A 13,427-nucleotide genomic window follows, 5' to 3' on the forward strand; every position below is an offset into this window, starting at 1 on the left:
TTATAAATATATGTATATACAATATATTACATTACATTATATTATTAGCATAGCACAGGAGACAAGGTGGAACGGTCCCCTGGCCCCCTCTCTCTTCACTCTGGCCCAGTCAGGATCTAGGGTCCTAACAGGAACAAGAGTTCTCTCTATTTGCATTGTGTGCTAACAAGAGGTGCCAGGGACCTAATCTGGGACCTTCTGGATGCAAAGAATGTTCTTTGCCATTGAGCTAGAGTCTTCCTTCTACCTTGTGATTTTGTTTTGGCTTATCTTGGTTTCAATGTCTACTCCTCCTTGCCACTCATTCTGCATCGGGGTGGACAGCCTGTGGCTTTCCAAATGCTGTTGAACTCCAGTGTTCATTGGCAGAATGATATGGCCAAGGATGATGGAAATTTTGCAGTCCAACAACAGGGGAAGTGCCACCTTTTCCCCAGCCGTGTTCTACATTCCACTGATTCCTTTGATGCTCTTATCCTCCCTAGCACTTAAAGAGCATGAGGCGAGTCCTTGGCTCAGATCTCATCAGGAACAAAGGCAAGTTACTCTCTCATCTAGCAGCCTTCCCCAACTCATTCTTAAATTGGCTCCGTTATAGGTCTAACTCATTGCAAAGATTGCCTTTCAGAAACACCCCTGAGACCTTAAACAAGTCCTCTGTAAGTGCCAAGTATAATTCTGTGGCTAAAAGTCTCCAAACCTCAAAGGGAGAGGCTGGTTCTGCTTTTTAATGCCAAAATAATACTCATAACTTGGTTCCTTTTTATTTTAATTTTCCAATGTATGTAACTTCAAGAACAGTTTTCAGTCTTGTTTCAAGTTATGTCACTAGAGAATTTCCCACAGTGGCAATCTTTCATTCTGTGACCAGTGTGATATTTAAATCTGGTAGCAGCAACATGCCTAATTGGGTGCTGAGTGCGCAGCTGAAGAGGGCTTCGAGATCTCACGCCTTTGTGATTTCAACAGGCTTTGGTCCCTTCCACACAGCTGTATAAAATCCACACTGAACTGGATTATGTGGCAGTGTGGACTCATATAAACCAGTTCAAATCAGATATTGTGGATTATCTGTCTTGATATTTTGGGTTATATGACTGTGAGGAAGGGCCCTTTGTCAACATCTCACAAAAATGAGTGAATACCTCACTTCACATTTTACGCTCCCTAGTTGAGGAAAGGTTGCATTGTAGAACAGTTAAGCAATCTGGATCATGTAAAAAAGACAATGAAATCACTAGAGCCTGGCATAGCACTCTAGAACAAGCATGGGCAAACTTCAACTCTCCAGGTGTTTTGGACTTCAACTTACAGAAATACCAGCAAGCTTACTGGCTGTTAGGAATTGTAGGGGCTGAGGTCCAAAACACCTGGAGGGCTAAAGTTTGCCCATGCCTGCTCTAGAAGCAACAGTATTTCAGGAAATGTAATTTGTTGCAAGCAATGATGCTACCTGTGACACATCATTTTTGTGACAATGGGGGCTAAGTAGGGTCAGCCCTGGTTAGTACTTGTGTGGGAGGCCACCAGTGCCAGGTTTAGGACAAATGAAGCCCTGTGCTAGTGAAGCTGAGTCCACACTGCCATATAATCCAATTCAATGTGGATTTTATACAGCTATGTAGAAAGGGCTTAATGGGGAATGTATACACAGCTGTACACATGCCATATTATCTGCTTTGAACTAGATGATATGGCAGTGTAGACTAAGATAACCCAGTTCAAATCAGATAATGTGGATTTTCTGCTGTGATTTCCTGGATTATCTGGCAATTTAGAAGGTGTGTAAGTGAGACCTGAGGAAGAGTTAATGTTTTCATGTGTGTCTTTTCCCCAGATCCCTAGGTTGGTCTGCAGCCGCTCACCCCTTTCTTATTTATGCCCAGCTGTTTACTTAATATCCTAAGGCTCTAGACCCTGTTTGATTTTGGAAACCAAGCAGAATCAAACCTGGTGAGTAGTTGGTGGGGAGACAACCAGGCGCTGTAGACTATATTTCACTGGTAGGACCTGACAAACTATGCACTTCTGCATATGCCTTGCTTAAGAAAAGCCTATGAAATGCATGGGGTTGCCATAAGTCAATAGATACTTTGAAGGCACCTACCTGCACACAAACAAAATATCATTTTATTAATTTTAAACAACCAATTACTTTGATCTCAATATATTATAATAGTTTTAAAATCAATGGCCAACACCAGTGCAAAAAACATTTTAAATAAAATTATTAAGCAGTGAAATTTATCTCCCTTTCTCCTAAAGGCTGGATGATTGAGGTTGATTTCTGGTGCAATCCTGCATTTCTCCTGCCTTATAACACCAATTTTGCATTTTTAGGTGAGTAGTACACCCATTTTTAAAATTTCACATGCCATTTGTCTTGCTTTTCCACTCTTGAAATATTATTTATTTTGCCATGTTATACTATTTTTTTTACAGGTTATGTTGTGTAGATCTTCAATTTAAGGAATAGCCTGTACTGGGTTGTTTAAACCATAAAATATAACATAAGATATAAAAATACATTAATATTTTAAGTAGTTACAAGGCAACAGAAACAGATGGAATCTCAAAGCCTTTTCAAAGATTTCAAGGGGAAAAACCACACACATTTCATTCGAGACCTCTGCAATCAGGGGACCACGACTGAAAAGGATCTGCTCCTCCCATCTATTATTCTGAATGATCTTACTTGGGCTTGCATGAAAAGACTCCAAACCTGATTTTATCTCAGGTTTGCCATTGTCTTCCTCTGAAGTTGAGAGTGTGTGACTTGCCCAAGGCCATCCAATGGATTTCCAGTTGTCAAGTCTGGACTCAAAGCCTGATCTCCAGAGTCATAGTCCAATGCTCAAACCACTATACTACATTGACTCCCCAAAATAATATACATTGGCATAAATCCAGGTTGATCATGGTAGTCCATGCCTTAGTTATATACTGCCTGGACTACTGCAATGCTCTCTATGTGGGGCTGTCTTTGAAGATAGTTCAGAAGCTTCAACTAGTCCAGAGATCAGCATCCAGGTTACTAACTGGGGCTCTGTACAGGGAGAGAATCAGTCCCATGTTATGGCATCTCCATTGGCTGCTGGTCTGCTTCTGAGATAAATACAAAGAGCTGGTTGTTACCTATAATGCCCTAAACAGTTTGGCTCCAGGCTATTTGTCTAACTGCATCTCCCAAATATAGACCCTTCATACACTTCGGTCAGTGGAGGAGGCCCTGCTCTCGGTCCCATCCCGTCATAAGCGCTGTTGGTGGAAACAAGAGAGGGGGCCTTTTCTGTGATCGCTCCCCATCCCTGGAACTCCCTCCCTAAAGAAATAAAAATGGCCTCCACCTTCCTCTCTACAGAGAGGAGAAGGACTATCACAACCAGCACTTTATGGCTGCTACAGTCTACTTTAAAGTACAACTGATGCTTGCCACATTTTTCAGTTTGGTCGTTTTAACTGTTTAGGGTATATGCTTAGTGCAATTATGTTTTATTGATATAATTATGTTTCCCTCAGTATTTGTATCTCTTGTTTTAATCTGAATTCTCTTGTTGCAATAAGTCTGATAATGTTTATTTTTCATCTTTTGATATTGTGTGATTTAATTATGGCATTTAATGTTTGCCTTTATATATATATATGTAAACCTCCCTGAGTCCCTCTGGGGAGAGAGGGCGATTTAGAAATAATAATAATAATAATAATAATAATAATAATAATAATAATAATAATAATGTTATAGCAGTGTATGTCACCAAGAAGATTCTGGCCTTTATCTCTTGATAAGTGCTCCCTTAAAATCTAGCAGAAGCCTGCTAGCTCTTGCACAGACCTGCTGGATATTGAGGGGCAGGACTTTTCTTTAGGTCAGAGGAGGGAAACTTAGGCAGACTGAAGGTCATTTTTCTGCTCTTGAGTGTGTCTGTGGGCCATACATGCAAAGAATAAAACCCAAACCAGGTGTAGTGAGAAGTCTATCACTTATTTTGAAAAACTAGTATTTTAAAAATGTATATTTTAAAATGCAATGTTACCAAAATCTATGAAGGCGTTAGAAGACACACATCAACACCCCTTTTAATTTTGTGAGAAAAACTGCTGTCTGAAGCCAAGGGTCACAGAAAGAGCCTTGCAGGGCCACATGCTAACTTAGGGCCCTTCCACACAGCCATATAACCCAGAGAAATAAGGCTGCATTATTTTTCTCAACCATCGAAGGGGGACTCAGGACGGCTTACAATCATAAAATCCCACAATATATTCTTTGAACTGGGTTTTCTGAGTCCATACTGCCATATATTGATTTTATGCTAGTTATATGTTGTTGATTGAGTTTTGGTTTATATATATAAGGCATTGAATTTTGCGTTATTTTTGTGTAAACCGCTTTGATTCCCCCCGGGGGTGAGAAAAGCGGTATATAAATACTGTAAATAAATAATATTCCAGTTCAAAGCAGATAATGTGGGATTTTTGTCAGCCATGTGGAAGGGGCCCTAGTGGGCCATGTCCACAACAGATTTGTGAAAGAAGACATTATATGTAACATTGTGTATTGTGTAATGCAAATCCCTGATGATATCATGGAATAGTTCTTGCAGTGCTGAAAATGCATAGCATAAAAACAAAATTAATAACTGCATTATTCTTTGCTACAATAGAATCTTGCTTATTCAACATAAATGGGCCGGCAGAATTTTGGTTAAGTGAAAACGTTAGATAATAAGGAGGGATTAAAGAAAAGCCTATTACACACCAAATTATGTTATGATTTTACAAATTAAACACCAAAACATCATGTTTTACAACAGTTCGACAGAAAAAGCAGTTCTATATATGGTAATGTTACGTAGTAATTACTGTATTTACGAATTTAGCAGCAAAACATCGCAATGTCTGTGGATCCGGGAGGGAGGCAGGCTGTGTTGGATAATGTAGAACTTTGGATGAGCAAAGGTTGGATAATCAAGACTCTAATGTACTTCCTTTCTCTTTCATCATTGCTATTGTAATTATTTTGCCCAGGAGTAATGGACATACAGGATTTAAATAGTTTCTCCATGCTATAAAAAGCCTGAGGCCTAAAATTTTGATATTAAAAATGTCACATTTATCCCCCGCTTTTGCCCGAGAGATGTTCTCTTGAATGTCTTCAAATAAATATGGAACGAATCAAGAGAGACACACATTAATTCTAACTTACCCGGGAGTCTTTGTAGACAGAACGGAGCAAACTTGGGCTTTAAACCGTATCCTGCCGTCTATCTCCTTTCAGCAGGCCTTGGCTGAGAATTCCTCAGATGAAAGCATTTTCTTTGGTACCAGAGTCCGAGATGGGTTTTTATTTTCTGGGAAAGTTGTTGACTGAAGTCACACTGGGCATCTCTTCATGGGTCTTAGATGCATGGCCTGAGATGGATTCATGGGTTTCCTTTCCAACGGTTCCAGTCCTCCTGGATTTTCACTTCAGTAAGAACAGTGCCCCCAGATTGGGGCTGAAGCTGAGCTCCAGTGAAGTCCGTTTCAAGGAAGCCACAGAGTTGAAGGCAGCTGGGAGTGTGTAAGGCTGGGTTGTGGGGGGAGACAGGATCCTCTTTCCAGCCCCCCTGCTCTTTCCCTCTTGCTGAAAGCAGCGGTTTGGCAAGCTCTGGATGTGGGAGAAGTTAAAAATGTTTCTTATTACTGCCTCTTCCTGCCTGGCTTTTCTCCACCACTCCCAGCTAATAAAGCATTTCCTATTGCGGAGCGTAGATCTATATGCGCACACACAACACACTCTTCCTCCCAAGCACAGCAGGGCCCTGTGCAATTGTTCTCTATGGTCTCCCTATTGCCTCACCTTTCTGGGTTTCCTTCCTCCCATCCTTCCCTGCTGCCGCCTTCATTTTCAAATCTGAATGGACTAATCCAAAGCTATGTGTTAGTTAACCAAACTAATCACTACTTTATCTGTCCAAAACAGTAAAACGTTATCCTGTCTGATAACTAGAAGAACAGTGACCTGTCAAAACCCTGCTAGGTTTTCTGCTTCCCTTTGAGAAAATATTTTTGGGTGGTCCTCAAAGTAACTTTTCTAAGGTTTACCTTTAGGTAAGCTGCTATCAGTGGGCTTCTTGACCCAGTAAAGTTTGTGAAGCTTGCAAAGTAACAGTTATTTTGTGCTGTCTTGCAACATTTTGAGCTCAGCCCTTGTTTGGTTCCTGTGCTTAAGTGAGACTGGCCGTTCTGTTGAAGACCAGAATACACTTAAGCTGTCAGCAGCAGCAGCATCTTCTCCAATGTTGAACACAGATGGTGAGTACCAACAGGACTGGGACCAAAACAGAGCTGCTGAAAAACATGGTGGGAGGTACCAGTGGGATTACAGATATTCAAAGCTGGAGATGTGCACAAAATATTTTAAAATATGAAGGCAAATAAGTAAAGACAAAACAAGTTCTTGAGGAAATGCCAAGTAGACCGGGAATGTTTCAGTGTACTGACATTGCATAAGTACAGTTGTGTTGTTGTGTGTCAGCAAGCTGTTTCTAATTTATAGTGACCCTAAGGCCATACGTCACTGGGTTTTCCAGGGCTGAGAGTGTATGATTTGCCCAAGGTCACACAGAAGGTTTCATGGCTGGGCAGGAATTGGATTCTGTTTTCCAGAGTTATAATCCAATGCTAAAATCACCACACCACGCACATACAAAAAAGTAGAGGCAAAGGTGAAGTAATGAGAAGATAGGAAAGCTTAGAGAAGACAACGATGCTGGGGATAATGAAAGGAAAAAGGAAGAGGGGGCGACCAAGGGCAAGATGGACGGATGGCATCCTTGGAGTGACTGGCTTGACTTTGAAGGAGCTGGGGGTGGCCATGTCCGACAGGAAGTTCTAGCATGGGCTGGTCCATGAGGTCACAAAGAGTTGGAAACGACTGAACAAATAAGCAACATCAAGCCAGTGAGCTCTGGAGTCAGGTAGGACCCATTAGAGATGAGTTCCTAAGCTGTAACACCACGTTACACAGAAATATAAACATTATCTTCTACCAGTGCTGCTGACCCTGAAATCTATCTTCTCCTAGAGATTGGGAGAAACGTAGAAATTTCTGGAGACTATGGGTCTAAAACTGAATGTGGGTTAAAACCTATCTCAAGGACTCCCTACAGCATGATACAATTAAGGTCATTTTGCACCTGCCCACACCAATGAAAGAGAGGCAAGGCATAATGTAAAAAGATAATAGAATAAATTCTATCTAGCTTTTAAAAAGTAACACATTAGTCATATTTTTAAAAGTCAATATATTACTCATTACTGGAAGAATTGTGCATTAGCAGCCTGTCATTAACATATTGCATCACCACCACCAACATCATCATTTCATAACAACACACTTAAAAATAGAAAAATGTCCTAATTCTTCAATATAATTCCTCCAAACAAGTACAAGTTGAGCATACCTTATCTTGAATTCTGAAATCTAAAATTGTCCATGTGCCTGTCTGAGATAAGGATGCTTTGGCTTTGTGATGCTTCAGTGTGCCCAAACTTGGTGTCATCCACAAAATTATTCAAAATATTATATGAAGTTACCTCCAGGCTATATGTATAAGGTGCCTCTGAAACATAAATTAGTTTCATCTTTAGATTTTTGTCCCATCTCATTATGTACATATATGCATATACAGGCATTTCAAAATCTCAAACTCAAAATATCTCTGATATAATAATAATAATAATAGTAATAGTAATAATAATAATAATAATCAACTTTGTTTATACCCCGCCACCATCTCCCCAATGGGGATTCGGAGCAGCTTACATGGGGCCAAGCCCAGACAACATGTTACAGCAAAATAAAACCAAAAACAACAAGCAAAATCATCAAAATTACATTAAAAAAACACATATGCATACAGTAACAAAATAACATTACAATAAACACAATTGCAGTAACAGTGGGCAGGCCACATGTACAGGATAAAATGTTAAAAAAAACTCTAATGAGATAAAAATAGGAGTAAGGTTGCAATGGTACCTCACAAAAAAAAACAAACACATTATGCCCATGTCACCCCTATAAGTAATGCATTCACAACAATATTCTGTAACCTGTTAAGCACTACCCTAAAGCTGTGATTCAGTAGGTAGGAATTCCTAATTCACACCTCCTGGCTGGACCTTCCTGTTCCCCTATGCGTTTTCCATATACTGACACTTCATAATGCCCCTTTTAGTGTGAGAGTCCCACTAGTGGGGTTCCTATGCTTTTGACAACCATGTGATAGAAATGCAAGATATAATATAATCCCTTGCAACTTTCTCTTCATTCAAGGGGAGAAAAAGAAAAGAAAAACCTAGGTTACATTTGATGTGTTCTTCTTTTTTCAGCATAGAGAGGGGGCATATTTTTGCTTATTACATGCAAGTCCTCTTTCTTCAGCATCATTAATATCAAAATCCAGGGAGAACTGGTGGCTTCCATATCAGTGGTGGTGGTAAATCTGTCCTGGGGCTGAGTCTGAACTTTAAAACAGCAATCCAAGATGCCTAAGGGTATGAACTAGGGTTTACTTTGGATAGGTCCTTCAAAATCTGGATTAAAATGTGAAGCAAATTCACTGCCCCATTGACATGGGACCCATTGGCCTTCACTAGAAACCTCTGCCAATATGCAGTGTCTCAAAATGTGTTCCTTCCTCAAACTAATTTTTATCATATCCATTCTGAACAAGACAGATACCCTAATAACAGTTTGCAAAAACTATTTTGAGAACTAACATAGGGTACTTCTACATAGGCAATTAATCAGGAGCAGAATGAGAATGATAGAAATCCAGTTCACTCCAGAGTGCCGACATAGGCACCACAGGAACTGGCTGGTATATGCAAGTGAGTCCACACAAATCCACAGGATTTCTTCATCACATTCTGCTCCAGATTGATTGGCTCAATTGAAATCCAGGAATATGTTTTTTACCTCCCCTAAGAGACAAACAACTTCTCAGAAGCACTTGCCTCACAACTCAGCAAGGCAGGGCAGTAAAATCAGGCATTCCTATGGGAACGCTGGGCTTTCCTTAGCGGGGTGGGTGGGAGAGAGATTTATTTTCCAGCTGGGCTTTACAGCTGCTTTTTTATTGTGAATGCTTTCTTACTCCTGTTTACATGAGAATCCCTGCATTTGCCGTCTGGCTTCTTCTTTTGCATTGTTTATACACAGAAGGAATTCAGCAGATTTTCTAGCTTGATCCAGGATTTCTGGTGAGTTTTTTTAAAAAAGATAACACTGCTCTGGAGATTGTTTTCTGAGCACACTAAACTTGAGCTGACTTCAAGCAGAATTTTAGTGTTGGTGTAGATGGGCCTCTGTTATGATTTTTGTAGATGAGTTACATCTGTTGAAGCAGACCATTGCACACCAAACCTGTGCTATAAAAATAGTATTTAAGTGCTTCAAGGTAACATCCAAATCTTGCATTGTATAAGCTAGTTATTTGGATTCCAGTGCTATATGTCTTTAGGACATATAGGACTGGAACCCAAATAACTAGCTTATACAATGCAAGATTTGGATGTTATCTTGAAGCACTTAAATACTATAGGACATATAGGACTGGAACCCAAATAACTAGCTTATACAATATGTCCTATAGACATATAGGCAATGAAAGTAGCAATGAAAGTAGCAAATGTGCAGGTACAACTGCACCAAGAGCTCCAATTTTGTTTGCTTCGCATTTAATGTTTGTTATAGTCCCAAGTTTCAGGAACTCTGCAGATAGGTGGCTTCTTTTGGCTGCAATCATAGGGCAAGCCACCTGTCAATTATAGTTAGGTTCCCTGGTTCCGCCCCCTTTTTGGGTTTTAGAGGGAATAGGAGCCATTTTGAGTTCAGTCTACACAGAGAAGCCTTTCATGCAGGACACAATACCAAGAGCTCCTGTAGAAAGCTTCGTCTTCTACGGCTTGGCCGGGGAGATATACAGCTCACAGCTTGGCCAGGGTTATACAGCCCTACAGCTCCTTTGCTGAAGGACTTCAGCCAGCCATCACAGAAACCTGAACTCCTTTCCCCCTGGAAGTCTACAAAGCTCTGCTTGGTAAGGGTCACTTGTGGAAGCCAGAAGCAGTTGGTACCGGGTGTAGGGGCTCCACACCAACAGAGGCGAAGACAGACTGCCTAGATTAGAGGTTAAGGATTTCCCCATTAGTTGAAATACAGTTTATGAAGATAGTGCCTGTTCCCTGTGGACAAGATCGAGAGAGCCAATAGACTATTAAGAAAGCCTTAAAGTACCTGTTTGTTTTCAATAATAAAGAACTTTGTTGAACCTTTAAGCAACCTAAAGACTCTGTTTAAGGAAATCCAAAGGCCTTTAATCTGAGGCAGCCCCGGCGTCCCGTTGGGCACACAGAATTTATGCCCTGTCTACAGTCTTATGTACAGGCCCAGCGTGCGACAGCACAGCAAATCTTAAGGTATGATCGATGGTAGACATTCAGTGCCTCTGCAACCTGGATTCAGGCTGTTTGAAGGACTATATATCCCCATATGAGCCCATTGGAGCTCTAAAATCTTTAGGAGAGGCCCTTCTTTCTATTATACTACCTTCTCAGGTTCATTTAGCGGGGACAAGAGAAACAGTTTTCTTAGTGGCTGCTCTCAGACTTTGCAACCCCTTTCCTAGGAAGGCCAGGAGAGCTCCATTCTTGCTCCACTTCTGTAAGGAAGTTGAAACATTTTTATGTGATTATGTTTTTAGAAACTGACTTGTTGAGCTTTTAACATTGTGCAATGCTGGTGTTAAGGTTGACATATAGTCTTTTAATGAATGTTAATGTTTAATACATTGCTTAATTGTCTTCTAAATTAAATGTATATATATACTTTTATTGACATTTTTGTATAGTTTTTAATCCATTATGCAAGGTGAGATGTAAATTGTTACAATGACAACACTAATGATGTGCAGGGTGCTGGGAAGAGAAAACATTGATTATTACGCCTACTATAAATAGGTCTGATTCTGAACAGGTATTTTTATATTCAATTATCAAAGTATAAGCTGCTTTCAGACGTCAGCTCCAGCTCTACAAAGCCGGAAACTGGAAGCTATGACTAAAGCCTTCTCATACATACTCTATTATTTCTAAGAATGTTGAACAGCTTCACAAACTATGTGAGCTTGCAACTAAACCTTCTAGGCACTCATGTTTTCCTTTGCTCATTCAGTGTCAAATACAGAGGCGAAGGTTGGAGTGCCAGGATCACCCTGTTGCTGAAATCCAGGCTCCCTTGAAGGGGAAAAAAGGAAATGGTCCCAGGAATGAAAAGCAGAGCCTTGTAAGTTCCCCATTGCCACCAATGGGCCAGATCTAGCCGCATTTTTCAGCTGTGGTACCTGCCCATTTTTAGGAGGCTTGCAAAAATGCATACGGGTCTACTGGAATCCGGCCAGCAGAAAAAGATTGAGGTTCAGCCAAAATGCACAAGCCTAGTATCAACACAATATATCTCATGAATGTCATTTGTATTGAATTTAGACACTGCCTGACATTACATAAATACCATGTTTTGTACTATTTATTGATGATGGCAGGCCCGTAGCCAGGATTTCGTTTGGGGGTGTGTGTGAATTTTTTTCAGGGGGGTTTCGGGGGGGGCTGAGTTTTGGGGGGGTTATATTGAGTATGGTGATCAGATCATGATATGAATAAACATAACAGTTTAAATAATGCACCAGTAAGGCCTTTTCGCGAACCACCATGAGAATTTCGGGGGGGGGGGGGATGAAGCCCCTCAAGCCCCCCCCCCCCCCGGCTACATGCATGGATGATGGTAAAATGTCCCAGTTTCTCTCTCTCTCTCTCTCTCTCTCCCCCGCCCTGTATCCCTTTGTCCTCACTTTTAGTTTACTTCAGTTGCTGCAAGCTGAACTCAAAGTGCAAATGTCTGCACTCATTAAACTCAGTGTGGAACAGAGAAAAGGGTGTGCATGGGAAACCTTGCCTCTGCTAGATGATGTTTTCTCCCTCATTAATAAGCCTTGTCATCTCAAATGTTGCTTGGCCATACAGTATCCTCATTTTCCTCTGAATTGTTGGATGATATCAGCGTTAAGGTAAAGGTAAAGGTTGTCCCCTGACATTAAGTCCAGTCATGTCCGATTCTGGGGGTTGGTGCTCATCTTAATTTCTAAGCCAAAGAGCTGGCATTGTCCATAGACACCTCCAAGGTCATGTGGCCGGCATGACTTCATGGAGCGCTGTTACCTTCCCACCGAAGCAGTACCTATTGATCTACTCACATTTGTGTTTTCAAATTGCTAGGTTGGCAGAAACTGGGGCTGACAGCGGAAGTTCACGCCCCTCCTCTGATTTGAACCTGTGACCTTTTGGTCAACAAGCTCAGCAGCTCAGTGGTTTAACCCCAGTGGGGGATTATATCCATCCAGGAAAGCAGACTTTGTGATGGTTATGTTATGGAGAAAGTAAACTTACAAGCATTCTGATATTTCCAGAGGCCGAACCACAAAACATAGCTCTACTAAGACCAAAATTAAAGGTCTCTATGTTTTCCCACATGCTAATTCATTGTGAGAAAATGGCCAGTGGTTGTTTCCTTGAGTGTTCAATGACACGGCAGGGAGAAGGAAGAAAATACCCTTCTGACATTTCCTGTTGTGAAAAATTATGGAGCCAGACTCTTTGCAAAGTCTTCTCAGATTAGGTTGCTGATCCATTTCCCCCATTTTCCAAATGCATGGGTTATTCGTATAATCCGAGTTCATCTGAATGCCACTTAAGATGTAAGGGTTGTTGCTTATCTTGAGCAATGGTGATTTCAGGCTCTTGGACGGGAAATACAAGAACTTTGTTGAGTCTGCATCCCTTGAATTGGAAATAAAGAAGTTTGATCTGATAACAGCAGATCTGCGCTGTGGAGGCAGGAAAAGGAAATCTCGTTGCAGGAAATGTGTCTTGACTTGGAATACCTTCCTCTAATCTCATGAGCCATCTTTCTTCCTCCTTGGAAATCTCAGCTGCCCACTCACCTCTTGTGGAGTCAACCAGCTCTGGTCTATTTTTGAATCCATCTTTCATCGTGGCTTTGTTTGACAGCAGAAATGTGTTTTTTCAGCATGAACTCGTGACATGCATAGTTTTTCCTCAGACTCAGATCATGTGGTCACCCAAGGCTTTTTCTTTATTAACTCAAGTACAATATGAACCTTGGCTCTCCAAAATCAGACAAACGGAGTTGACACTTTCTGTTGCTTCACTACTGGCAGGTTTCCCATACTTTACAACATTTTACAGGTCTGATCTACATTACCATATAGCACTATTCGAAATTGCATTATATGGTCAGTGTAGTAGACTTATACAATGCAGTCCAGTGTATTTAAACTACATTAAATAAGGACCATTCCACA

General features: G+C 40.8%; 1 protein-coding gene across 1 annotated transcript in view; it reads right to left on the minus strand.

The window, feature by feature from the left end:
- The window catches only part of ACVRL1 (activin A receptor like type 1), a 49,104-nt gene extending 43,380 nt beyond the window's left edge, over window positions 1-5,724 (minus strand). Inside the window, exon 1 of the mRNA XM_060764050.2 lies at window positions 5,207-5,724. The gene's annotated coding sequence lies outside the window, so the exon portion shown is untranslated. The remainder of the gene's footprint in view (window positions 1-5,206) is intronic.
- Between the last annotated feature and the right edge of the window lie 7,703 nt (window positions 5,725-13,427).

This window comes from Anolis sagrei, chromosome 2, assembly GCF_037176765.1.
Source record: "Anolis sagrei isolate rAnoSag1 chromosome 2, rAnoSag1.mat, whole genome shotgun sequence".
Taxonomy (NCBI): domain Eukaryota; kingdom Metazoa; phylum Chordata; class Lepidosauria; order Squamata; family Dactyloidae; genus Anolis; species Anolis sagrei.